The 27,288-nt window shown below is 36.3% G+C and overlaps 1 protein-coding gene and 1 long non-coding RNA gene across 3 annotated transcripts in view; one reads left to right on the top strand and one right to left on the bottom strand.

Annotated features, from left to right (window-relative positions):
* Positions 1 to 27,288, top strand: part of LOC138716310 (UNC93-like protein) — a 298,280-nt gene that overhangs the window by 17,432 nt on the left and 253,560 nt on the right. Inside the window, exon 2 of one of the 2 annotated variants that reach the window (XM_069849261.1) lies at positions 13,939 to 14,017. The exons of the other annotated variant lie outside the window; for it this stretch is intronic. The gene's annotated coding sequence lies outside the window, so the exon portion shown is untranslated. The remainder of the gene's footprint in view (positions 1 to 13,938; positions 14,018 to 27,288) is intronic. 2 annotated transcript variants of the gene reach the window in all.
* LOC138716311 (uncharacterized) overlaps positions 1 to 27,288 on the bottom strand; it is a 417,126-nt gene that overhangs the window by 189,574 nt on the left and 200,264 nt on the right. The gene's annotated exons all lie outside the window — the stretch shown is intronic.

Below are 27,288 nucleotides of genomic sequence, written 5' to 3'. Positions count from 1 at the left end.
CCCACTTAAAAAAACAACAACATTGCTATACAGAGTGATCCAGGAAGATTTACCGTCAGTTACGGAGCTTATTTCCGAAGACATTCTAAGCAAAAAATTTCGTATAAACGTTTGTCATAATCTCAATATTTTCAAAGTTACAGTAATTTGAAGTTATTTGTAAAATACCTTTTCTCTTTAGTTTTAAGGGTAAAAGAATGTTACAAATAGAGAATGAACTATTCAGAAGTATCATTTCTTTAATTGGCTAGTGTTCTGAAGCTAAAAATGTGTTGTGAATTCCTTTGTACAGATTTTTGTTTTTCAATTTTTAACTAAAAATTACATCATTCTTAAGCTCTTATCACAAAAATTGTTACAACTTTAGGAACTTGATTCTTTACAGTTTAATTACGCATCCTAATGTACAGTCTTGAAGAATTTACAAGAGTGGCGTGATTTGTAATAATTTTTGTGATAGATATGTAAGAAAATGTAATTTTGTAGTTAAAAATCGACAAAAAAAATTATGTACGAAGCAACTATGGAATTCACAACACATTTTTAGTGTCAGAATACCGGCTAATTAAAGAAATGATATTTCTGAATAGTTCATTCTTTATCTGTAGTATTCTTTTACCCTTAAATCTCAAGAAAATGGGTATTTTACAAACAACTTCAAATTAGTGTAACTCTGAAAATATTGAGATTAGGACGAATGTTTATATGACATTTTTTGCTCAGAATGTCTTCGCAAATAAGTTCTGAAAGAGACGGTAAATCCTTGTGAATCTCACTGTATATTGTGAAAGCCCATATTTCACTATCTTCTGATATTTTGAAGAAACATTTTGTGGGGTGACTACCCTCCTATTTCCGCAATCGGGATTCTCGCTTTTAATACGTGAAACCGTTGCAATGTATATATATATATATATATATATATATATATATATATATATATAAATACATATATATATATATATAAATACACACACAAGAATGTTGTAACTAAAATTAAAAAATTCAAAATGTCTTCCTTAAAATGTATTTCCGGGCTAGCAACTAAAACCAAGAGCACACGTGTTAATTCTCCAATTGCAGGATTCTAAATTCAGTGGCGGAATGTTAGATGTTAGCGCTCTCAGTGGAAGCTCTTAGAGTTAAAAGCGATTAACAGGAAGAAATTTGATTGAACCCTTCTCTCCTATTATAGCCCTCTTGGTAGTACCTTCGTATCTTAATGAAACCACGGTAATATAACGAATTACCAGTGGCGTAGTATGAAATTTTGAGCAGGGGAAGCTAATTCAAGTTGCCTTTCATGCAATATGAGAAAACGTATTACAAAAATATAGTCTTAAAATAAATAGTAGTCAATGTCAAGTCAGCAGTCCGAAGATTGGTCGGAATCTCGTAAGTAACACCAATAAGGCATGACCTAAAATGGTACGTAGTAAAATATGATTTCACGGTTTACACATATCTCTAACAAATAGACACGTATAGTATAACATTAGCTCACTCCCTGTCATACTTAGAGAAATCACAATATTAACGGTCAATAGATACAGTACGTAAGTATGCGTCTGTCTTTTGGTTGTGTCCTTCATTGACAGCAAGGGAGTCGGTCATTTGTTTTGTAGATCACACTTTTGTTCGTAAGTCAGTCTTGATAATAGAACTGTCCTAAAAAATTCAAGTAAATTGGTGTCAGGAACTGTTATTTCACTCATTATTTATTATATCAGCCACAATGCACACTAACACTTCAACTGAACACAACTGACGAAAAGGAATAACTCGGAAACTACTTATTTTCAACTACTACTAGCTTCTTGCTAGCCTTGCGACCGGGATAGTTTAGTTAGAAAGGGATGGAAAATCTGCGGGGTGGGTTACACAGAAGAATGAGTGTAAGAAACCAGTCTGCTTGGAAGCTGGTGTGTGCAGGCTTCTTGTTTACTATGAAAGAGTAATGGAACGGAGAAAAATTCTCTCCGGCGTCGGGATTTGAACCCGGGTTTTCAGCTCTACGTGCTGACGCTTTATCCACTAAGCCACACCGGATTCTACCCCGGCGTCGGAAGAATCGTCTCAGATTAAGCTCCAACTCTTGGGTTCCCTCTGGTGGCCGCCCTCTGCACTACGTCATAGATATCTATGAACCTAGGACCGAAGTCCACACATGTGCTGAGGTGCACTCGTAATGACGCAGAATATCTGCATGGAAATATCATATGTACTTCGGTACATTATAATAATATATATCCTTGTTTACTGCTGCATCACGAATCATCCTGAGCTGCCGCATCACAATATTTAACGCGTAAATATAAGTTCTATTAACATTAATAAATAATTTTGTCCATAGACTGAAGGTTTATTATGAAATTATTATTAACTGGGGAAACTGAGCTATTTAGCTTACATTGACGCTACGCCACTGCGAATTACACACAGGATGAATGCTAAAACCCACTATGAAATATTTATCAGTGGTTACAAGTGATTTTTCCGCACATTACTCGTAGAATATGCTTAGAAAGTTATGTTGCCTCTGGGTAAAAATATTTCATAAAGTCCTGAAAATTTACAAAGTCACAAACAAGCGACGGTTGTAGACACTGAACAACGACCTTCATCTCTTTGTCGCAATGTATTCGTGATGAATTCTCTAGACTTGAGCAACAGAGAATTGATCAACCGGGCGTTGATGAGTCAACGCCTGAAGCTGATATGAGAATGCCGGTTGTTAGCCCTGTCCAACATGGCATCGGGGTAAAACCGAAATGCCCGTCGGTATTTCAAACACTTTCGCTTTCGCAGAAAGACGCCAATTGATCACCTTGGTGGTAGCGCGAATCTTTCGCAGGCCTACACCCACGGCCGTCCTTAACCCGAATACCAGCAATAACACGACCGCTGTTCTCGTATTTCTTCTTCATTCTGCATTAGCTACATCGACATCAGCCAAAGAGGTCACACACACTGCCACACGGATACAAAAATATCTTCCACTAACAAGAAAACATTGTCATGGTGACAGATAAAATAGTAATATGCGTTACAAGAGCGGTATGTTGAAGTTTTCATGTTTGAGGAGAAGTTTGAAAAAGCGAAACGTAGTTGAGCATTTTTTAATTTCCGAGAATTGAAAGAAAACATACCGCTCGTGTATCGTACATTATTTTGTGCGAAGATCGTTTATTACATACCTGAAAGAGGAATTTCTAATTAGTTGCAATGAAATCACCATCTTGGTTTCTGTTCAATGACGGCAAATTTGCAAAACAAAAATATCTATCTTCAACATTGTTGCTTTAAAATGTTTTCTGTGTTTACTATACTCCAGCAGGCCGTGATATACGTCTGTATTTTCCCCTCCCCCCCAGTCTATGATGAGTCTGGAATCTTGTTGATTTTTTCACGGCTTCCTTAATGTTACTTGCATCACGAATGCAGTAACTTTAGTGGAGTTGTAGAGTTTACTTAATTTTTGCAAATATTTAAAAACAATAATTAACAGTGCAATTTAGGTGAAATTGCAGTGGTAAGTTTCCAATTTATAATTATTACTATGTTAAACGTCTCTAAAAATAATATGTTAAAAGCCTAAAGCAGTAAAATCAATACGTCACTTAAGCGGTAAGAAGAGGGAAATTGTTATGTGTGTTAGGTTGGGAATACTGAATGTGGAATTTTAGACTTCCGCGGATTGGTTTTGTGCGGAAACCAAGCAAATATGCACGATCTCGCACAAAACTTATTTCTTTTCCTTCCACCATGTTAAAAATGTCAAAACAAGTGCTTATACAAATTTTGATCACTCGAGACCAAAAAGTAAGTTTTCCTGGGACCGTTTATAGAAGGAAAACACAATTTCATGGAAAGATTTATTGGAACAGATATAGAAATTCTTGAGCTATTGCCGCCTGGAATCGGAACCAGTGTGTAACAGCCGTCTGCACCTCTCTGTTGATCCCACGGTATGACAAATCTCTCAATTCCGATGGGGAATATATTGAAAAATAGCTGAACAATAATTGAAGCGTCGGCTGGAACAACGTTATAAGTTACATTTGGTAAAATTTACAGGAGCTGCAAAAATGTGTACGCGTACAACATTGTTCTTTTGAGGGCAGCAAACTTTTGAGTGGACAAATTTCACGTACTGCATTGATGGACAGTTGCAAGCCAAAGAGTATAGCAAGGTAACATGGCATAGGTAAACTAGGGTCTGTTGGACAGTCGGGCATGTTGGACACTTCATACTTTAACGTGTTACCTCGCCACTTGTGGGCGCCACATTCTGCTAGAAGGGGCTACTTCCGTCATTGACTTCTAGCAGAATGTGGTGCCCACAAGTGGCGAGGTAACACGTTAAAGTGTGAAGTGTCCAGCATGCCCGACTGTCCAACAGACCCTAGTTTACCCTACAACATTATTACACGGAAACACGCCGAATGACAATTTCGTAACTTCCAACGTTGTTCCAGCCGACGCTTCAATTGTTGCATTTGTTCCAAAAAATTTTCCAATGAAATTGTGTTTTCTTTCTGTAAAAGGCCCCAAAGAAACTTATTTTTACGGCCCTCGTTCTAATTGCGCTCGAGTGGCCAAAATTGTGTGAGCATGTTTTGATATTAGGCTATTAACATTGTGGAAGAAAAAAATTAACTCTTTATCTGCCCCCATGAGAACGCATGTAATTATAAGTGCAAATTCCAGACGCAGAATAAAGTGGCAGTGACCTTCAGATTCTTTGGTAAATTTGACCTGTTCATCCACTTATGCGAATGACGTGATTATGTTAGGAGAAAATCCACAAACTATTAGGAAAAGCCCGGGAATTTTACTTGAATGAACTAAGTAGATAGGTTGGAAGTAAACTCCGAAAAGAATAAAGAATATGGTTATGTTTCGTGACTAGAACATAGTATGAAATGGAAATATAAAAACTGGAAATTTATCCTTTGAAAAGGTAGAAAAATTCAAGTACCTTGTAGGAACAGTAACAAATATAAATTACACTCGGGGAAAAAATTAAACACAGAATAAATATGGGAAATGTCTACTTACTTCGGTTAGGAAGCGTTTGTCACCCAGTCTGTCTTAAAAAGTCTTAAAGTTAGAATTTATAAAACGGTTATATTACCGGTTGTTCTGTATGGTTGTGAAACTTGAACTCCCACTTTGAGAGAGGAATAGAAATTAAGGGTTTTTGAGAATAAGGTGCTTAGGAAAATATTTGGGGCTAAGAGGGATGAAGTTACAGGAGAATGGAGAAAGCTACGCAACACAGAACTGCACGCATTGTATTCTTCACCTGACATAATTAGGAACATTAAATCCAGACGTTTAAAATGGGCAGGGCATGTAGCACGTATGGGCGAATCAAGAAATGCATATAGAGTGTTAGTTGGAGGACCTGAGGCAATAAGATCTTTGGGGAGACCGAAACGTAGATGGAAGGATAATATTAAAATAGATTTGGGGGAAATGGAATATGATGGTAGGGACTGGATTAATCTTGTTCAGGATAGGGACCGATAACGGGCTTATGTGAGGGCGGCAATGAATCTCCGGGTTCCTTAAAAGCAGTTTGTAAGTAAGTAGTAAGAATATATCATTTGCATATAAAGAATTGAGAAGGAGATTAGTAAAGTGCTTTTTGTGAAGTGTGGCACTGTATGGGGTAGAAACATGAACATTACAACGTAGTGAAGAGAAACGACTAGACGCATTTGAAATGTAGATATGGAAAAGAACGGAACATGTGACATGGGCAGATAGAATGAGAAATGAATATGTGCTAGAAAGAGTATGCAAAGAAGAATAGGCTAGTGGTGAAAGTGATCAGAAAGAGAAAGAGGTTATTGGCTGGGTCACTGGCTAAGAAGAAAATGCGTACTGAAGGATGTACAGGAAAGAATGGTGAACAAGAGAAAAGTTCGGGAGCAGATGAAGATATCAGGTGATAGACATCATTCAGATATATGGATCATGGCCAAGAAAGTTAATTCGGTTTTTCGTAAGAAACATTAAAGACCTCAAGAAAAAAAAAAAAACTTTATTCAGGAAACTATCTAATTTAACTTTCGTTATCAACCGACATTTATTCTTTCCCTTTTCTTGTAGAAAACATATCAATACCGGACTTTTTTTTTTTAATTTAGACCGGCCAGAGACCGTTTACCAAAGTTATCTATTTTGTTTTCTGTTTTCGTTTACATTTGTTTCCTTTTGTTTTTACTTACACTAATGCAAACACAACACCCATGCCCGAGGCGGGACTCGAACCCACAACCCTTCGGACCAAGCGATAGGGGCATGCCGTGCTGTTGCCACCGAGGGACTTGGCTCAGACGGTAGCGTTTGAGACTCGCATTCGAGAGGTCTCGGGTTCAAACCTAGTAGTCTACCAATGTAACTGGAGTTTTTCATGGTTTCCTTCAGTCACAAAGGCAAATGCCGGATTGGAAATTTACATGCCATGATTCATCACCGCCTCAATCATCAATATCATAAACATTAATCAAAATAAAAAATCAATTACATGAACACGAATCATCTACAACATACGACAGAAACAGGAACTCAACAATAGCAAACACGGCCTACTGGTATATCCAAAGAGTCTAAAAACGCGACATGACGACAGATGATAAAGCGTGTATAAAAAAAAAACTGTTGCCAATGGCAACGTTAGGGAATTTCGGATGAATATTTTCCTTGTGTTCAGAAATTGTTTACGGTACATGTATTGCAAATACATTGTATGGAACAGCAAAATAGTGAATTAAACTGAATAAGCTTGTGTGCGTAATTCCAGTTATAATAGAAATTGTAAGTGAGGGGTTGTTGTAAGCGAATTATGGTGTGGACATGTTTACACATAGGCTGCCATGTGGAAAGCAGGCGTGCCTAATTCCTACTCTGCCAGATGTAACAGACATCGGAAGAGAGGCGTTCACAATGACAAGGAGACACAACTCTCATATCTAATTGCTATCAAGTTACATAACAAAAGCCGCTCACTCAAGTTCTAGTTAAGATGTCTCGGTTTTACAAGAAAAATTTCGGGTGGATTATCAGCAAGATCACACACATTCTGGTTAATTTCGCCTCGTTGCGAAATCATGTCACCAGAACTTTTGTATGCGTGGGACAATAATTATACTTTACATTAATTTAAGGCAGATGAAACTGTTATGTAGTTATTTTACGGAAAGTTGGTTCTAAACCCGTAAAGCTGTTGCAGGTACTTGAGATGCACATCGATTCTAGGAATGTCAGATTTCTTCAAAATTTTGGTAAATAATGTTTTTGCCTCGTCTGGAAAGACATTTCTTCTAGTTTTCAAAAATACAGACTGTCCTAAATTTATGTATACATTCTTTGAAATACTATTTCACAGCAAAGAAATGAGACAGAAATACGATTTTTGCGGTTTATGATTCAGAAGGCAGTGGAAAACATGGAAACATGTTCATCTGTTTATAAACAAACATGGCGGTGCAATTATCGTTCGATGAACGTAAGTGGATACTGAAATGTTATTGGAAAGTGGAGAATGTTGCTGAGGTTCAACGACGTTGGAGGGTTGAATTTGGAACACAACCACCAACAAGGTTAATTATCACAAGAATCCGAGACGAGTTTGAAGTCGACGGAACGGTGCAAGATGTGTTGAAAGGGCGGTGCGGAAGAAAGAGAAGTTCCACCGATAAGGAGAGTGTTCATGCAGTCATGCAGGCTTTTGCACAATCTCCAAAGAAGTCAATACTTATACTTAAATATGAAAGAACATTCAATTGTTTATACATCTCATTCATTTGTTTTTGCATCTTTTGTTTCCTATCGTCGTCTGGCAACCTGTATTTTTGTTATTATCAGTTGATTTTAGAATGAAAACGCAGCTTATTTTGTGTAATTTCCTAAATTTTAATCAATAAGGATGATTTATGTTCTCTCTTGAAGGGTATACACCGTTTTAAAATAATTTAATACACAAACACAACTATTACATGAAATGCTCAATAAGTTTTTGTAGCCTTATTCTCTTCAGCTCTTATCAACAATAACAACAATCCTGGTTGCCAGACGACGATAGAAAAGAAAAGATGCGAAAACGAATGAGATGTATAAACAATTGAATGCTCTTTCATATTTAAGTATAAAAATATAGGCGTACCATTTGAAATTTAAAAGTGGTATGCTGGGAGGTGAGGGGTGAAATCTAAAATGCAATTAGGCCTGGTTTCAGACTTCCCTCTTAATATCTAAATTGACGTGTTTTTTGTTTAAATTGAATTGAATATAAATAATTAGTTATTTAGACTGGGAAGTTTTGAAATGAAACCCCTTATATATCTATGCAGGGCATACTAAATGTCGATTTTGAAAATAATTGGACATGACCAGTTTTCGCACCGAGGTCTTCAATTCTAGTAGTGGATTTTTTTTTGTAGTTTATTTTACGACGCTTTGTCAACAGCTTAGGTTATTTAGCGTCTGAATGAGATGGTGATAATGCCGGTGAAATGTGTCCGGGGTCCAACACCGAAAGTTACCCAGCATTTGCTCATATTGGGTTGAGGGAAAACCCCGGAAAAAACCTCAACCAGGTAACTTGCCCCAACCGGGAATCGAACCCGGGCCACCTGGTTTCGCGGCTAGACGCGCTAACCGTTACTCCACAGGTGTGGACTCTCTAGCAGTGGAATCCCCGTAGTCATGTATGGCGATTAAAAGCTTGTTACAAGTCAACTACAGTTGTATTGACCAGTGGCGTAGCATGAAATTTTGAGCAGGGGAAGCTAACTCAAGTTGCCTTTCATGCAATATGAGAAAACGTATTACAAAAATATAGTCTTAAAATAAATAGTAGTCAATTTCAAGTCAGCAGTCGAAGATTGGTTGGAACATCGTAAGTAACACCAATAAGGCATGACTTCAAATGGTACGTAGTAAAATATGATTTCATGGTTTACACATATCTCTTAACAAATAGACACGTATACGTATAACATTAGCTCACTCCCTGTCATACTTAGATAAATCACAATATTAGTATCATTACGTAAGTATGCGTCTGTCTTTTGGTTGTGTCCTTCATTGACAGCAAGGGAGTCGGTCATTTGTTTTTTAAATCACACTTTTGTTCGTAAGTCAGTTTTGATAATACAATTATCCTAAAAAATTCAAGTAAATTAGTGCCAGGAACTGTTATTTCACTCATTATTTATTATATCAGCCACAATGCACACTAACACTTCAACTGAACACAACTGACGAAAAGGGATAACTCGGAAACTACTTATTTTAAATATTAAAGCTAGCTTCTTGCGAGCCTTGCGACTAGGGTACCGGTAGTTTAGTTAGAAAGAGATGGAAAATCTGCGGGGTGGATTACACAGAAGAAAACGGTCTGCTTGGAAGCTGGTGTGTGCAGGCTTCTTGTTTACTGCTGCATCTCAAATCATCCTGAGCTGCCGCATCACAATATTTAAAGCGTAAATATAAATTCGATTAAAATTAATAAATAATTTTGTCCATAGACTGCAGGTTTATTATGAAATCATTATTAACTGGGGAAGCTAAGCTTTTTAGCTTACAATGACGCTACGCCACTGGTATTGACACTCCTAGCTACAAGTTGTCTTCAAACGCTCTCCACTTGTTGCAGAACGGATTAATGCTGAGACAAGCAATGCTCGCGGAAGTTTGCACAGAACCCATGCTTCTCAGAACTCTAAGGACAAGAGCTAACCTTGGGGGCAGCTTTGAATAATCATTATGACTTATCCTCGATCGTTCATATTTTCATACTTCCTTACATGATTTGCAATTCTGTGACACCCCTAAGTCCTCTGCGCCGAGGTCATGAGAATGCCTCTGTTCTGTCTTGCGTTCATCATCAACTTCGTAGTTACAATCACAGTGGAAATGTGAACGTCACCTAGTAAAGAATTATAAACAAAAAACTGCGGAATTACGATTCGAAAAGATGAATTACCTAGATCAGTGGTTCCTAACCTTTTTTGACTGACGACACACTTTACTGAACGCCCACGATATCGCGACATACTTATTTGTTTTTAATAATCTATATATTTAATTTGAACTGGATCCCGAAAAGACAAAGTATACGATTATGTCTCGTGACCAGAATATTGTACGAAATGAAAATATAGAAATTGGAGATTTGTCCTTCGAAGAGGTGGAAAAATTCAAATATCTTGGAGCAACAGTAACAAATATAAATGACACTCGGGAGGAAATTAAACGCAGAATAAATATGGGAAATGCGTGTTATTATTCGGTTGAGAAGCTCTTATCATCCAGTCTGCTGTCAAAAAATCTTAAAGTTAGAATTTATAAAACAGTTATATTACCGGTTGTTCTGTATGGTTGTGAAACTTGGACTCTCACTCTGAGAGAGGAACAGAGATTAAGGGTGTTTGAGAATAAGGCGCTTAGGAAAATATTTGGGGCTAAAAGGAATGAAGTTACAGGAGAATGGAGAAAGTTACACAACACAGAACTGCACGCATTGTATTCTTCACCTGATGTAATTAGGAACATTAAATCCAGACGTTTGAGATGGGCAGGGTATGTAGCACGTATGGACGAATCCAGAAATGCATATAGAGTGTTAGTTGGGAGACCGGAGGGAAAAAGACCTTTAAGGAGGCCGAGACGTAGATGGGAGGATAATATTAAAATGGATTTGAGGGAGGTGGGGTGTGACGATAGAGACTGGATTAATCTTGCACAGGATAGGGACCGATGGCGGGCTTATGTGAGGGCGGCAATGAACCTTCGGGTTCCTTAAAAGCCATTTGTAAGTAAGTAAGTAAGGCAAACAAAGTAGCACTATTCCTTTTTCGGGATTATTATTTTCCTCTACTATAGGAAACATCTCCCCATTCCATTACAATATTCATCAGTAGAGGGCAGATCTGTGTGCGGTTAGAAAACGAACAGGTTTTCATAAATTGCCCTACTTTATTCAGGTACGATATTATTCTTCTCTATATTTATATTATATTATATTATATATTACTTACTTACTTACTTACTTACTTACTGGCATTTAAGAAACCCGGAGGTTCATTGCCGCCCTCACATAAGCCCGCCATTGGTCCCTATCCTGAGCAAGATTACTCCATTCTCTATCATCATATCCCACCTTCCTCAAATCCGTTTTAATATTATCTTCCCACCTACGTCTCGGCCTCCCTAAAGGTATTTTTCCCTCCGGCCTCCCAACTAACATTCTATAAGCATTTCTGGATTCGCCCATACGTGCTACATGCCCTACCCATCTCAAACGTCTGGATTTAATGTTCCTAATTATGTCAGGTGAAGAATACAATGTGTGCAGTTCTGTGTTGTGTAACTTTCTCCATTCTCCTGTAACTTCATCCCTTTTAGCCCCAAATATTTTCCTAAGCATTTATTCTCAAACACCCTTAACCTATGTTCCTCTCTGAAAGTGAGAGTCCAAGTTTCACAACCATACAGAACAACCGGTAATATAACTGTTTTATAAATTCTAACTTTCAGATTTTTTTTCCAGCAGACTGGATGATAAAAGCTTCTCAACCGAATAATAACAGGCATTTCCCATATTTATTCTGCGTTTAATTTCCTCCCGAGTATCATTTATATTTGTTACTGTTGCTTCAAGATATTTGAACTTCTCCACCTCTTCAAAAGATAAATTTCCAATTCTTATATTTCCATTTCGTACAATATTCTGGTCACGAGACATAATCATATACTTTGTCTTTTCCGGATTTACTTCCAAACCTATCTCTTTACTTGCTTCCAGTAAAATTCCCGTATTTTCCCTAATCTTTTGTGGATTTTCTCCAAACATATTCACGTCATCCGCATAGACAAGCAGCTGATGTAACCCGTTCAATTCCAAACCCTCTCTGTTATCCTGAACTTTCCTAATGGCATACTCTAGAGCAAAGTTATATTATATATTACATTATATAATTTCATTGTAGCTCTAATTTTAATTTTAGTTCATATTTTGTTTTCTATATTCCTCTTATATTAATAATATATTATATTATATAATTTCATTGTAGCTGTAATTTTAATTTTAGTTCCTATTTTATTTTATTTTCTATATTCCTCTTATATTAATAATATATCTGAACTGCGACCGAACACGAGCGCAGCTCATTCGGACCTCAAATTTTGTAATATTATTGTATCCTCTTTTTATATTGATTGTATTATTTTATTTCTATTTCCAGTGATGTATTTATATTCTGTAGTCTGAGGTATTAATCTGTATTATATGTTCTGTACTGTATTATTACATAAATTTGCACTTGACCATGTTATAGCATCTTCCGATGCATTTGAAATTTGAAATAAACACTTGAAAAAAAAAACGTTAATCAATGAACAACTCAGGCAATAAATATAGTCCATACAATAGTTGAAAGGACTTCTACTGTACTTTGGACGGACTGGAAGATCATTTCCAACACGTGACAAGGAACGTATCACAGTCATAACCAAATAAATAGGCCTACACTGATCCTCGATGATGTTCATCATATTCACCAACGTTTCCTACCGAATTACTTCATATTCTTATGTAGGCTCATTGATTTTTAATTAATTTTTTTTTCCTTCTGAAAAATTATTATCTGTACTGTCACATAGAAGATTTAATAAAATCAACGACGATTACTATGGGGGGAATCGGATACGCTAAATATGAATAACGAAAAATTTGGAGGGAATATTGTTGGGGAGGGTGTCAGAAGCTGATTTCTCGGAGAGCATCGGCGTTATCCACGTAGGACCTACACTCGAAGAAGGACGTAGGTCTATGCCAAGATATGCAATGGAACGTTAATCTTTTATAGTGGGAAATAGTTTAAGGCCCATTCACAATGAAAATTAAACATAACCGTAACATAAACACACAATCTCAGAAACCTGCAGAAAAGTATATTCTATTATCCATGTGCTAAAAAGGATAAATGTTCATCTCCCCTCTTGCTTAAAAAAGTCCCTTGTGCAGACACTTGCATTTCCCTATTTCGACTATGCGGACATTTTACTGACAGACCTCTCCAGCGACAACAAAATGAAACTTCAACGTGCTCATAATTTGTGTGTACGTTTTGTAAGCAATGTTCGTAAATATGATCATATTACCCCATCCCTGGAAGCAATAGGTTGGCTTAAACTAGATAAGAAAAGAAATTTACATTCACTTCTCTTTCTCTTCGAAATCTTGAACTCTTCTATTCCTTCGTACCTGTCGTCTCGCTTCACTTACCTTTCTTCCCACCATAATCTCAACACACGCTCTCGTCATGAAACAATACTAACAATACCATCCCATCGCACCTCCTCATACTCATCTTCTTTCACAATAGCCCTGCCAAGACTCTGGAATTCGCTACCTGCTAGCATCAGGGACTATCGAAATAAAATTGAATTCAAACGAAAACTTACTAGGCACTTGGTCAGTAATTGATTACTTGTAAATAGTTTCTTTAATGTATCACAAAATATTTCAATATTCAGTAATTTCATCACTATACAATTTTGTTATTCTAGATTTAATTTGTAATTCAGTAAATATAAAATATTCTTTGTTTCTCTATGATAAATTATCTAGCTTTAATTATTCAGGTAATCTTTTCGTACTTTGATTTTATTGTAATTGTAAATTTAATACTAATTGTAATATTATTTGTAATTGTAATTGTAAATTTAATACTAATTGTAATTTTATTGTTGATATTGTAGTTGGAATCTCCTGGTAGAGGGGCAGAGAAGGCCTGACGGCCTTATCTCTACTAGGTTAAATAAATAAATACTACTACTAAATACTAAATACTACTACAATTAATTGATGAACTTGTGGACTTACTCGTGTTAAATATGTAATATTTGTCCGGCTTACAGCTGTTTCAGTGCTTCACGCACCATCATCAGAGCTTACTAGATCGCGGCGTCATCTCGAACTTCTCTACCTGTTAAGAGGGTGAGTAAGTCCACTAGTTCATCAATTAATTATATGCAAGTGTTAAAAGTGGTGTACGCAAGATTCAAAATGGATCAACACACAAGTTTGCGCCCAGGCTACCAAATGAGATCATTCACAATGATTCACACAAGCATTGACATAAACATTATCGTGAGACGTTAACATGAAAGTTTGCAAACTCCAAACTTTCATGCTTATGCTTACGTGATTTGCAAACAGAACACAATCGTGGAGCGCTGAAGTAGCCTATACGAGAGAATATGAGGAAATGGCGTCGTTGTTATGTTTCCATGGTTACCAAGTATATTTGCTGTTATGTTTATGTTCCCATCGTGAATGATCTTGATTTTACCGTAACGTTTATATTCTTAAGTTAACGCTTACGTTATGTTTAATTTTCATTGTGAATGAGCCTTTAGGGTTTACTGCGGAAGTAAATCTTCATCCGGTTGTATGGAGGATCTCCCTGTGCACACACGAAAGTGAAAGGCGTATCTAGGTGTAGTGCGGATGTTTACTTAGGCCGCCCACGTGCTTTACTTCTAAAGGTATGAGAAGGCGGCTGTCCCAACCTGGAAGGCCAAGGGCGATCTCAACGTCATCGGCTTGGTCCACATTAACACATTTAGACCGAGCGACGTGTACAAACAGCAGCAAAACCGTTCATCCTGGTGCCGGAATAACTTAACGGTCACAAGGCCGGGCAATGACGTATTAATTACCATGGTTACAGATCGTTTAAAAAAGTGACGGCGACACATGCAATCCTATATTGAGTGTAATGTTTATGCTGTTCGTGATTGTTATTGTGAGCATGGATGGGATTGTAAGGATGTTTGGGATTTGGAATAAAAGTTAGATATTTATTTCCTCTTCTTATACTCTCACAGTCTTACTAATAGACCGTGTATAGTTTTTATACTAGACTTATGCAGAGTTGAGACAGAAAACGTTACTAATAAACCGTGAATAAGCTATGGACGTATAAACAGGCTGTAACTATACAATGGGAATTGCTTTGCAGTAGTTATATACACCAAACCCCTTGTTTAAGCGTTGTATATAGGGAAAAAATGGTCGCCCCTTTAACAGTTGTTCGTTTTTTATTTATTTTTTTATTGGGTTATTTTACGACGCTGTATCAACATCTGGGTTATTTAGCGTCTGAATGATATGAAGGTGACAATGCCGGTGAAATGAGTCCGGGGTCCAGCACCGAAAGTCACCCAGCATTTGCTCGTATTGGGTTGAGGGAAAACCCCGGAAAAAACCTCAACCAGGTAACTTGCCCAGACCGGGATTCGAACCCGGGCCACCTGGTTTCACAGCCAGACGCGCTGACCGTTAATCCACAGGTGTGGACCAGTTGTTCGTAACGACTGTCATTTTATGATGACGTTTACCTTGTAACCACAGAAGAACAAACCAAAGATCATAGAATTATTAGAATAATATTGCTGTAGTTTGTACTCTTTGACCAAAATGTAGTGTGGTAATCGATTAGAGCCAGTTGTACCAATGATATTTAACACGCCACACTAGAGCGCTCTACCGGATGCAGTAGAGAACCTCAGATATTCTATTATCTTTCGTAACGAAGTAATGACGAAACTATGACGTAGCTGTGTAACAGTTATACTGTTATACACGACGTATGTAGTGATTATTAGTAAGGAATTTACACACGACTTATAAACGAGCTATTCATTGTATAAGACAGTTAAACGTCTGTATATAGAGTTTTTATTAGTAAGACCGTCAGGATTTAAATTTAACAAGGCGGAGCCTTCTCTTTAACTACTTCACAATATTGCTTCCTCATTCCATGAGGCCTAGTCTACAGACAACAATGCAATTCAGAGTCGAAACGATTCACACATCAATATGAACGCGGGCAGTGACGTACGCAGAATTTTGTCTAGGTGGGGTAATTATTAGAATTGTTTACAATTTACATTATCGGTATTTTAAATTTCGTGTGTTACTATTATTATTATTATTATTATTATTATTATTATCATGTTACGGTGTATTTATTAATATTATACTATGTTCTAATGGAACATATTCATTGATATCCTTATAAAATCTTTGAAGCCACCGGCGTAGCTAAGGCGGCTAAGGCGCTTGCCTACCGATCAGGAGTTGCGCTCGGGCGCTGATTCGATTCCCGCTAGGGCTGATTATCTGGTTGAGTTTTTTTTCCGAGATTTTCCCCAACTATAAGGAAAATGGCGAATCCTCGGCCTCATCTCGCCAAATATCGTCTCGCTTTCATGAATTCCATCGACGCTAAATAACCTCGTGGTTGATACAGAGTCACATTGCTTTTAAGAAACCACATGTTTTCGATGTTAAGATCGTGCAGTCTCGGTGTAAAGAATGTTTGAAACATAACATTCTGCTCGACAATCGATGAAAGACTTTCGTCAATTGTTTGGAAGGCGCGCCATATCACGTAACCGTGACATTCCATGGCCTGCAAGATCCCCTGATCTCAGTGTTAGCGATTTCTTCCTATGGGGACATGTTTGTCTACCGATCCGGAATTGCAGTCAGGCGCGGGTTCGATTCCCACTTGGACTGATTACCTGGTTCGATTTTTTCCATGGTTTTACCCAACTTAAGGCGAATGTCAGGTGATCTATGGCGAATCCTCGACCTCATCTTGCCAAATACCATCTCGTTATCACCAATCCCATCGACGCTAAACAACCTCGTAGTTGATACAGCGTCGTTAAATACCCGAGTATAAGAAACTATGAAAAACCTGTGCTAATTGACACTATCCGTCACATACTATTAGAATCTTCTTTCTCTCTCTCCCATGGAGATGTAAGAACTGTAAGATAAAATAATGTATTCATGAAGAACCTGTTTCCCTTGCTGGATTTCGCCCTCTTTCCTATTATCCTTCAATTGTTAGGACCTATATGCAATTGGAATAACAATATCCCGTAAATATGGAAAAAAAACACAGTTTTCAGAACTGAAGATGAGTGACGTCTTCCATAACACAGTATTTAAGATTTCAAGGCATACTTAGCGTCTGTGAAGTCGTCCGCAAACGCTGAGAATAAACTCGAGGTGGCAACGTCCATTGCGGAGAGTGCAAGTTTTTGCTGGCGTTGAGGTCAGGGTTTCGTATCCCGTTACGAGGGCGAAAGTTCGCTCCGTGTTTACTTGCAATGGGCGTCAAGCTCGCACTGAAGTCACGCATCGCCAATACAGAGTACACATAAGGGGAGAATGTAGGTATCGGTAGGTCCCTATCTCCCCCATGTTAAATTGGTGCACTTTATGTACCTTTTCTCTGAATGTATTTAAGGTAGAATCATGCAATTTTGCACACTAGTAGACAAGAATGTTTTTAACCATCCTTGGATTTTTCAGATTATAATGTTAGAAATATTGAGATTTTTCACGAAACATACCTACATTCTCCCCTTACCTAGGCCTAACTTTACGTCGTTTAGGGAAACATTTTTCAGTGATATCTATTTTCTCTGTGGTTCTATGACCTTTTCTCTCCCTGCCCTATCACCAATTTTTACTGTCCTTTACCACACATTCTTTGCTCTATCTCCTTTTCTACCATTCCTTTCTCTGTCCTTTGCCCTCTTGTTCATTCCCCGTCCTTTGTGTTCCTTTCCCTTCTCAGACTTTCTTTGTCCTTTTCTTTCTCTGTCCTTTGTACTCCTTTCATTTCTCCTTTTCTATGTACTTTTCTTTCTGTCCTTTTTCCTCTTTCCTTTTCTCTCTGCTTTGTCCTTCTCATTCTTTGTCCTTTGTCCTCGTTTCCTTTCTCTGTCCTTTCTTCTTCTTCTTCTTCTTCTTCTTCTTCTTTCCTTCTCAGTTCTTCTTTGTCCTTTGTCCTCCTTTCCTTTCTCTCTCCTCCTTTGTCCTTTTCCTTCTATGTCCTTTGCCCACCTTTCCTTTCTCCTTCTTTGTCCTTTGCCCTCCTTTCCTTTCTCTCTCCTCCTTTGTGCTTTTCCTTCTTTGTCCTTTGCCCTCCTTTCCTTTCTCTCTCCTTCTTTGTCCTTCTCTTTATCTGTCCTTTGTCCTTTCCTTTCTCTCTCCTTTGTCCTTTTCTTTCTCTGTCCTTTGTCCTCCTTTCCTTTCTTTCTCCTTCTTTGACCTTTCCTTTCTCTCTCCTTTGTCCTTATCTTTATCTGTCCTTTGTCCTTTCCTTTCTCCTTCTTTGACCTTTCCTTTCTCTCTTCCTTTGTCTTTTTCTTTATCTGTCCTTTGTCCTTTCCTTTCTCCTTCTTTGACCTTTTCTTTCTCTCTTCCTTTGTCCTTTTCTTTATCTGTCCTTTGTCCTTTCCTTTCTCCTTCTTTGACCTTTCCTTTCTCTCTTCCTTTGTCCTTTTCTTTATCTGTCCTTTGTCCTTTCCTTTCTCCTTCTTTGACCTTTTCTTTCTCCCTTCCTTTGTCCTTTTCTTTACCTGTCCTTTGTCCTTTCCTTTATCCTTCTTTGTCCTTTTCTTTCTCTGTCCTTTGTCCTCCTTTCCTTTCTTTCTCCTTCTTTGACCTTTCCTTCCTCTCTTCCTTTGTCCTTTTCTTTATCTGTCCTTTGTCCTTTCCTTTCTCTCTCCTTTGTCCTTTTCTTTCTCTGTCCTTTGTCCTCCTTTCCTTTCTTTCTCCTTCTTTGACCTTTCCTTTCTCTCTCCTTTGTCCTTTTCTTTATCTGTCCTTTGTCCTTTCCTTTCTCGCTCCTTTGTCCTTTTCCTTATCTGTCCTTTGTCCTTTCCTTTCTCCTTCTTTGACCTTTCCTTTCTCCTTCTTTGACCTTTCCTTTCTCTCTTCCTTTGTCCTTTTCTTTATCTGTCCTTTGTCCTTTCCTTTCTCTCTCCTTTGTCCTTTTCTTTCTCTGTCCTTTGTCCTTTCCTTTCTCTCTCCTTTGTCCTTTTCTTTCTCTGTCCTTTGTCCTCCTTTCCTTTCTTTCTTCTTCTTTGTCCTTTTCTTTACCTGCCCTTTGTCCTTTCCTTTATCCTTCTTTGTCCTTTTCTTTATCTGTCCTTTGTCCTTTCCTTTCTCCTTCTTTGTCCTTTTCTTTATCTGTCCTTTGACCTTTCCTTTCTCTCTCCTTTGTCCTTTTCTTTATCTGTCCTTTGTCCTTTCCTTTCTCGCTCCTTTGTCCTTTCCTTTCCCTGTCCTTTGTCCTTTCCTTTCTCTTATTTGTCCTTTTCTTTATCTGTCCTTTGTCCTTTCCTTTGTCTCTCCTTCTTTGTCCTTTTCTTTATCTGTCCTTTGTCCTTTCCTTTCTCTCTCCTTCTTTGTCCTTTTCTTTATCTGTCCTTTGTCCTTTCCTTTCTCTCTCCTTCTTCTTCCTTTTCTTTCTCTATCCTTTTTCTTTTCCTTTCCCTCTCCTTTGTCCTTCCTCTTTCTCTTCTGTTTTGTCCTTATTTTCTTCCTCTGTTCTTCTTTGTCCTTCCCTTTCTTGTCCTGCTTTGACCTGCTTTTGTTTGTCCTCATTTGTCTTTTTCTTTCCCTGCCCTTTCAACTTTGTTCTATTCTAAAATAAAATCGTTCAATTTCTGTAAATTTAATATTACTTTCGATATATTGTTCGTATTGTTATCATTAATACCAAAGACTGCATAGCATGGATTCTTCTGGGAGATTAATGAAGCTAAGCGTCCGGTATATCTAATTTATTAAACCTACGAACAACCCTGATTCTGAGTGAGGCACCTCCAGAAAAAAAGAAAAGAAATACAGACCGTCTCTTGCCTGAATTAATATTCACCTATATTTATTAATTCCTGCAGTCGGCAGCTCCACGAACACAGCAACCGTCAGCAGCGTCGCCGTCCGCTACACCGCGGTCCTAGAGATAGCGCGCGGCCCCGCTCCGTAGAAAGTAAGGCACAGCCTACTTACACCGCCACCAGCTCCAACCAACAAAAATGCCTCATCGCTTCATTTAGTTTACACTTTCATTTCCTGAAACGTCACTGACAGCGCAGATCGGGATATGCCACGTCCAGTTCCTTCATTTGTCACCTAATTTCTTTCTGTCGAGCCGAACTCCTTGACCTACCCCCCCCCCCCCACTTCTCTGTGCGTGCTCAAACCGATACGCATTTGTCAATAGTCAGTTCCATCCGGTTCTTATACAAGGATGCTACTTTATTACGATTCGTACAGGTAGATAAACTCTACGTATCGTGCCTTGTGCGTTGCAGCATCCGAAGATATGAGAAGTAGCGTTATGTTTAAGTACCATTATTTCGCGAATACTTACTTACTTACTGGCTTTTAAGGAACCCGAAGGTTCATTGCCTCCCTCACATAAGCCCGCCATTGGTCCCTATCCTGAGCAAGATTAATCCAGTCTCTATTATCATATCCCAACTCCCTCAAATCCATTTTAATATTATCTTCCCATCTACGTCTCGGCCTCCCTAAAGGTCTTTTTCCCTCCGGCCTCCCAACTAACACTCTATATGAATTTATAGATTCGCCCATACGTGCTACATGCCCTGCCCATCTCAAACGTCTGGATTTAATGTTCCTAATTATGTCAGGTGAAGAATACAATGCGTGCAGTTCTGTGTTTTGTAACTTTCTCCATTCTCTTGTAACTTCATCCCTCTTAGCACCTTATTCTCAAACACCCTTAACCTATGTTCCTCTCTCAAAGTGAGAGTCCAAGTTTCACAACCATAAAGAACAACCGGTAATGTAAATGTTTTATAAATTCTAACTTTCAGATTTTTTGACAGCAGACTGGATGATAAAAGCTTCTCAACCGAATAATAACAGGCATTTCCCATATTTATTCTGTGTTTAATTTCCTCCCGAGTGTCATTTATATTTGTTACTGTTGCTCCATTAGTGATATTAGCGTGATATTTAAGTACCATTATTTCGCGAATAATAATAAATAAATAATAAAAAGAACATAGCGTAATTATGTTGATATTAAACCAGTTATTGAAGTTGTTAACTTAATATATTTCATTAGCCGGTATGTCCTTGGCCTCCTGCAATATGAAATTCATAGGTAAACATTTGACAATAGCTGTAGAAATCTGATTAATGAAACAGCAAAATTAAAATATATTTGAGGTTATGACCTTTTATTTTGAGTTACGTAGGTACTTTCATTTAGTGAATTATCGACAAGATAAGAATTCACGTGATATTTGAATAGACTATTTCACGAATAATAGTTAATAAAGAAATAATAAAAAGATGACATAATTTATTAATAATATAATTAAGTTCCTAACTTAATACACTATTTCATTGGACAGCATCGCCTTGACCTCCTGTAATATGACATTCATGGGTAAACATTTGACAATAGTTGTAGAAATTATGATTATTGAAACAGCAAAATTAAATTAATATTTGAGTTTATAACATTTTATTTTGAATTAGGTACTTTAATTTAGTGAATCATCGACAAGGTAAGAACTCACGAGATATCTGAACAAAACTATTTTGCGAATAATCGTAAATAAATAAATAATAAAAACAAGATAACATAATTTATCATATTACCACAGTCTAGTATACACAGTCACGAAACTTGATTGTGAGGATGCTAGGAACAATAGACTGTGCTGGTACTATTTCGCATTGTCTGTAATGAGGCGATATTAGCGATCCTAGTGGTTAGCAACTATCTATGGATGCATATTTACTACGTATTGAGCTTCGTGACTGTATATATTAGACTGTGGTATTACTATTAAATAACATAATAATATTTAAGTTGCAAACTTAATATATTTCATTGCCTAGCGTGACTTTGGCCTCCTATAATATGATACTCCTCGCTAAATATCTGACAATAGCTGTAGGAATTATGTCGCTTAAAACAACACAATTAAATAAAATATATTTTGAGATTATAATCTTTTATTTTGACGTATGCACTTTCGCTTAGTGAATTACCGAAAGGATTAGAACTCTTGTGATATTTGAATAAGACTATTTCGCAAATATATTAATAAATAATTTATAACATACAGAAACAGATTATATTATAAATTAATATTTAATACGTTTGCTAACACGGCCATAACGCAATATCATGGCCCACTGTATTGTAAAGGAAACAAGCAAAATACTTAACACCTGAACATCATGTACGACAAGATATTAAACAAATGCGCATCAAGTGTGACAGGATTGTTTCGACAAGATCACAGTTACACTCCATTGGGGGCATTGAAACATGAGCGAAATAGACTTACAATATTTCCCAAAGTTGATCGGAGATTATAGATAGGCTTGCCAACTTTCGTAAATAAAAATTAGGGACACAAACTTTAGTGACAATTTTATTGCACTAATTTCCACCTATCAACCCACATATTCAACTATAGTACTCTTATAACAATATTTTAACAGAATCATCGCATTTCATATGTAAAAAAAAATACATGTACTTGCCAAAATGACCACAAAACAATTTGAAAAACAGTATCAATTTTTTAATGTTAACTCGTTGGGAACTTCGACCCATCTTATTGATGTAACTACTAACCAAATGTAAACTAACCTAGCGTAATCTGAACTAACTAACCTACCTACACAAACGATTTCAGCCACTCTTATAGGAAAAAACGGAAACGTTTACATGATTTATCACCAGAACTATCAGATCTTATCACACTTGAGGAACTACGGTATTTTGCAAGGCTTTGTTGTTTTCCTCGTTGATTTGTGTCGTAGAAATGGTCGCATAAATCTTTCGTTTTTTTCCACTTTTCCGCCGGAACCAAATGAATGACGTATCAAGTGGAACAAAGTGGACATAATACTGAATGGCGTCAAAGTGCATAAGATGATACACAGAGAACAAATGATTCAGTAAGTATCCTGTAGGCCAGGGATGAGACGATATTAGCTCCCAATCACGGTAGAAGAGCTAGACCTTGATCACGGGCGCATAGCGCATCCACTGTAACGTAGACGTCAGGGATGTACATGCACATGCAGCGAATAAAGGCAGCAATTATTACAATAACTTGCGTTACTAAATTTCTGGCTATGTAATAGGGCTAATTATTCAGTTATTTAATATACATGTACATATATAAACAAATCGCAATGGGAAGGGTGTTTTAGGAACAAAAAGAGAAGTAGGAAAAGTTAATTGTATGTAAACCATTTTCTTGTTAAAAGCAATTATTTATTATATAAATACTTCACTTCATTGGTTAGGAGAAACTAATAAGGTCTACCTGCTCGACGTGTGTGATCTCTAAGCACTTTTGAGTATTTGTTCAAAAAATAATAACGACAATATTGTTTGAAATAGAGTATATTGATTGTATGATTGTGAAAATATAGTCCTTACTCTCCAGTCGTGATTGTGTAATGAGTTTTCTTAGAGTGATTTGTGAGATGCACGTAACACAAAAAAAAGAAAGAAATGATTAAATTAAGATATTGAGAGCCATCGTAATTTTTGGGGTCAATCATTTAAGGGGATATGTATGACTTTTAAAACTTCCACAATTTTCAGCCAAAAATTTGTGAAATTTAAACTATATAAATAGATCTATAATAATATCTGTACAAAATTTGGTGCAATTAGGTCTAATAGTTTTGAAATTATATTTTTAAGTATATTTTATATTGACGTTACTAAAAAAAGCTCCTTGCATCAAAGTTTTCAAAATGTTTAGTTCATATTTTGCTCAAAATCTTGAAAATAGTTATTGAAATAAAAGTGAATTGGCTTTTTGAGCTTAGTAATAGTATAGGGCTAAGTTAAAGTGCATTCAAAGATAAAATATTATTTCTAAATTAAAGAAACACGTAGTCTAATACACGTAAATATTAAGAAACAAGCAACAAATAAAACATCAAAAATACATTTAAAATAAAGAAATAGAAGGAATCTAGATACAATCTACTGACCCAAATGTAAACTAATTTATTTTCTATGTCAATTCCGAAATCAATTCATTTCTCTCTTCTCCTGAATTATGCCTATATATTATTTTTAATGTTGCGTCTCATAATGTCGTTTTATGTTGCTTTTTTGCAAATGATATTTTTTTTTACACAACAAACACTGGACTTCATCACCATGTTCGAAGCATAAATATTGTATCTTCCACTCTTCCTTGAAACTTTATTGTATGAGCGCTTTTGTTCCGTCATGATACGCTGTGTTCTAAGATCTGTACATCCTTTAGCAATGTTTACAGGTAAAAGAGCTCCGCGCGCGCGCAGCGGGCAGAAAATAGCTCTCGCTCGATAGTACTACTGACCATCGCAAGACTGCTGTAGGCTGTGACCAAACCTGCACCAGCCACTCTGCTGACATATCGACAAGAATTAAATTTCTGCCTTGAAATACGTATTAGAGTCATTTCTCCATTTTGTCCCACATTGGAAGCATGTCTGTATGAGGGTGTGCGGAAGTATTTTCCAATCCAGACTAAATCCAACAATCTGATAGAAACTAAAATCAGCTGTAAATGTTTAATATGCCATGAAATTGGTACATTTTGATACCGTGTGCAAATTGTTTCGGGACGCGGCACGCAATGATCGAAATCGGGACTGTCCCGGATAAAACGGGACGGTTGGCAAGCCTAATTATAGAGCAATATAGAAACACCCTTTGCTAGATATTCAGGACAAGGAACAAATTAGGGTAAATCAGGGCCAAACTTACAAGTTGTGCGTCTAGGAATAAATTGGAATAAAATAACTATACAAACACATCTGAACTGACCTGAATTTTCGGAGTTTTTATTCCATGGAAATGAGAAATATGTAGTTGAATGTTTCAATTAGATTAAATTTTCAAGTCTATATATGTATTTATAATAACATTTTATATTTATAGTTTATTTGTAATAAAATTAGTACTTTTTTGTTAACACAATATGAAACGTAACTGGCCGTATATATTGATTGTAACAATGACAGCGTCCATGGATAATAAGGAAGGCTGTGGAATACCATATAAACTGCAGTTTCACTATTTTCGTGTAGTATTCTTATTAATGTTGTAAAATAAAAGTATATGAATAATTTAAAATTAAATAAAAAAATGTTGTAAAAATAAAAGTATATGAATAATTTAAAATTAATTCATCTATACTAATAATAAATCTGTAGCCGAAATTTTTCTGGTAATTTTCGATTTTCCAAAAATAATTGGTCCTAACATATATAATTAACCACCCTGAAACCGAAAATCGCTTTTTTGAAATTTTTGTTTGTATGTCTGTCTGTCTGTATGTTTGTTACCTTTTGACGCGATAATGGCTGAACGGATTTAGATGAAAATTGGAATATAAATTAAGTTCGTTGTAACTTAGATTATAGGCTATATGGCATTCAAAAAACATTATTAAAAAGGGGGGTTATAAGGTGCCCTGAATTAAATAAATCGAAATATCTCGCTTATTATTGATTTTTGTGAAAAATGTTACATAACAAACATTTCTTTAAAAATCATTTTCGATAAGTTTCATTCTTTGAAAAATTTTGATAGGACTGATATTTAATGAGATAAATGAATTTTAAAATTAAAATAACTGCCATCTAAGGCCGTGTAATGAAATAAACAAATGACTTCGTCTATAAGGGGCCTTGGTCAACAACAATCGAAAGCTATGAATCATAGCCTACAGAAAATGTTTCTGTGTTCGTATGAAGCAATATCGGAAGCTAAATTAACCGATTTGTATAATTGATTATTATTTCACCATTGGAAAGTGTGGTTTCTCTGTATGGACATAATGCTATCTTCTGAGTGAATTGAGGACAGGTAAGATTAAAATAGCTTCTTATGCACAGAAAACTTGATAGGCTATTCTGTGTATTCGTTTCCTGTATTTCTTAAAATAATATTTATCTCAGAGAATTAACGAACAACGAGAGTGTATTGATTTAGTATGCAGTAATAATATGTTAGCTTAGCATTTCATTATTTTATAATCCAAATTTTAACTATGCTCAATTGAATCGAGTTAAAATACATAAAATACATATTCATTAAATGTAATGCAAAAAATTTGGGCAATGAGCCAAGCAGATTATGTTGCCCTGTTGTAAAATAAAATTTGTTCCTCCTGATATTCAAGAGCCCCCATAACAAATTGAAAACTTACTTATCGGGGTACATCCGTTATCAACATACTTTTCATATAATATAATATAATATAATATAATATAATATAATATAATATAATATAATATAATATAATATAATATAATATAATATAATATAATATAATATAATATAAGTTATTTAAGTTATTTGAAGGGTTCAGAACCATAGTGGGCCAAGCGCCATTTACTGAATACGTAGAAAACAAGAGTTAAAATTAAGTTATTACCATAATTCAATGGAAACATATAACAAGTAAAATAAAGTATACACATTAAATGTAAATGATGTCAATGTTCATTGAACTATGGATGAATGTAATAAAAATTAAGAAACATGTTAAAGGAATTGTTATTGCACCAAATGAGTGCTCTCTGGACCAAAATGATCGCATTTTAATTATTTAAATACAATTTAAATTAAGTAACATATTAAACGATTTATCCTTCTATCAAACGTCCTATTTTAATTATGTAATTACTTTATATTTATTTCTAACGGGTGCAGCGGAGCGCACGGGTACGGCTAGTATTAAATAATAACGTTAACATGTTATAAAAGTCGTAATCACATGTTTTTTAAAAACTAATCTCAGGAAAATAGCTTTCTACCTGGCCATATTTATTAAAGTCCTCGGAAAAGATATAATTTTGTATCGGCATTTATTTTACAGCCCAGTGTAGGCCTACTAATAATGATGATGATAATGGTAATAAAATTATGTTATAATAATGATAAGATAATAAAACATTAACAATAATAATAGTAACGATGATGGCCACTGACAGTAACTTTGTCACTGTCGCTTCTCAGCAGTCAGCCACAGTAACACAAATGGTGTTCGGCACAGTTTTTGACAGTTGAAAACTCCTTCCGTATCTGACATGTTTTTAGCCTCTACACTCACGTGTGAGTAACGTTTGTTTTTTTGCGATTCTGTGCCTCAGCTTGAAGGCAAAACTTACAAAACTGGTCTTCTCGGATACATAATTCATAGCCACCTGCATTATCACTCATCACACCAACAAAGCAAAGCGTTACTATCATATCAGAGACCACGCGCAGGTGTCACGTGTGGGATCACGCTTCCACATTCAATGTTCTCCTGTAATGCAGCAGAAGTGCTGCCAACCACCGTCTTCATCTTTATTCATGTTTATTTCAAATA

Source organism: Periplaneta americana, chromosome 16 (assembly GCF_040183065.1).
Source record: "Periplaneta americana isolate PAMFEO1 chromosome 16, P.americana_PAMFEO1_priV1, whole genome shotgun sequence".
Taxonomy (NCBI): Eukaryota; Metazoa; Arthropoda; class Insecta; order Blattodea; family Blattidae; genus Periplaneta; species Periplaneta americana.
The sequence above is the reverse complement of the archived record's forward strand: the minus strand, read 5'-3'. Positions and strand labels throughout refer to the sequence as shown.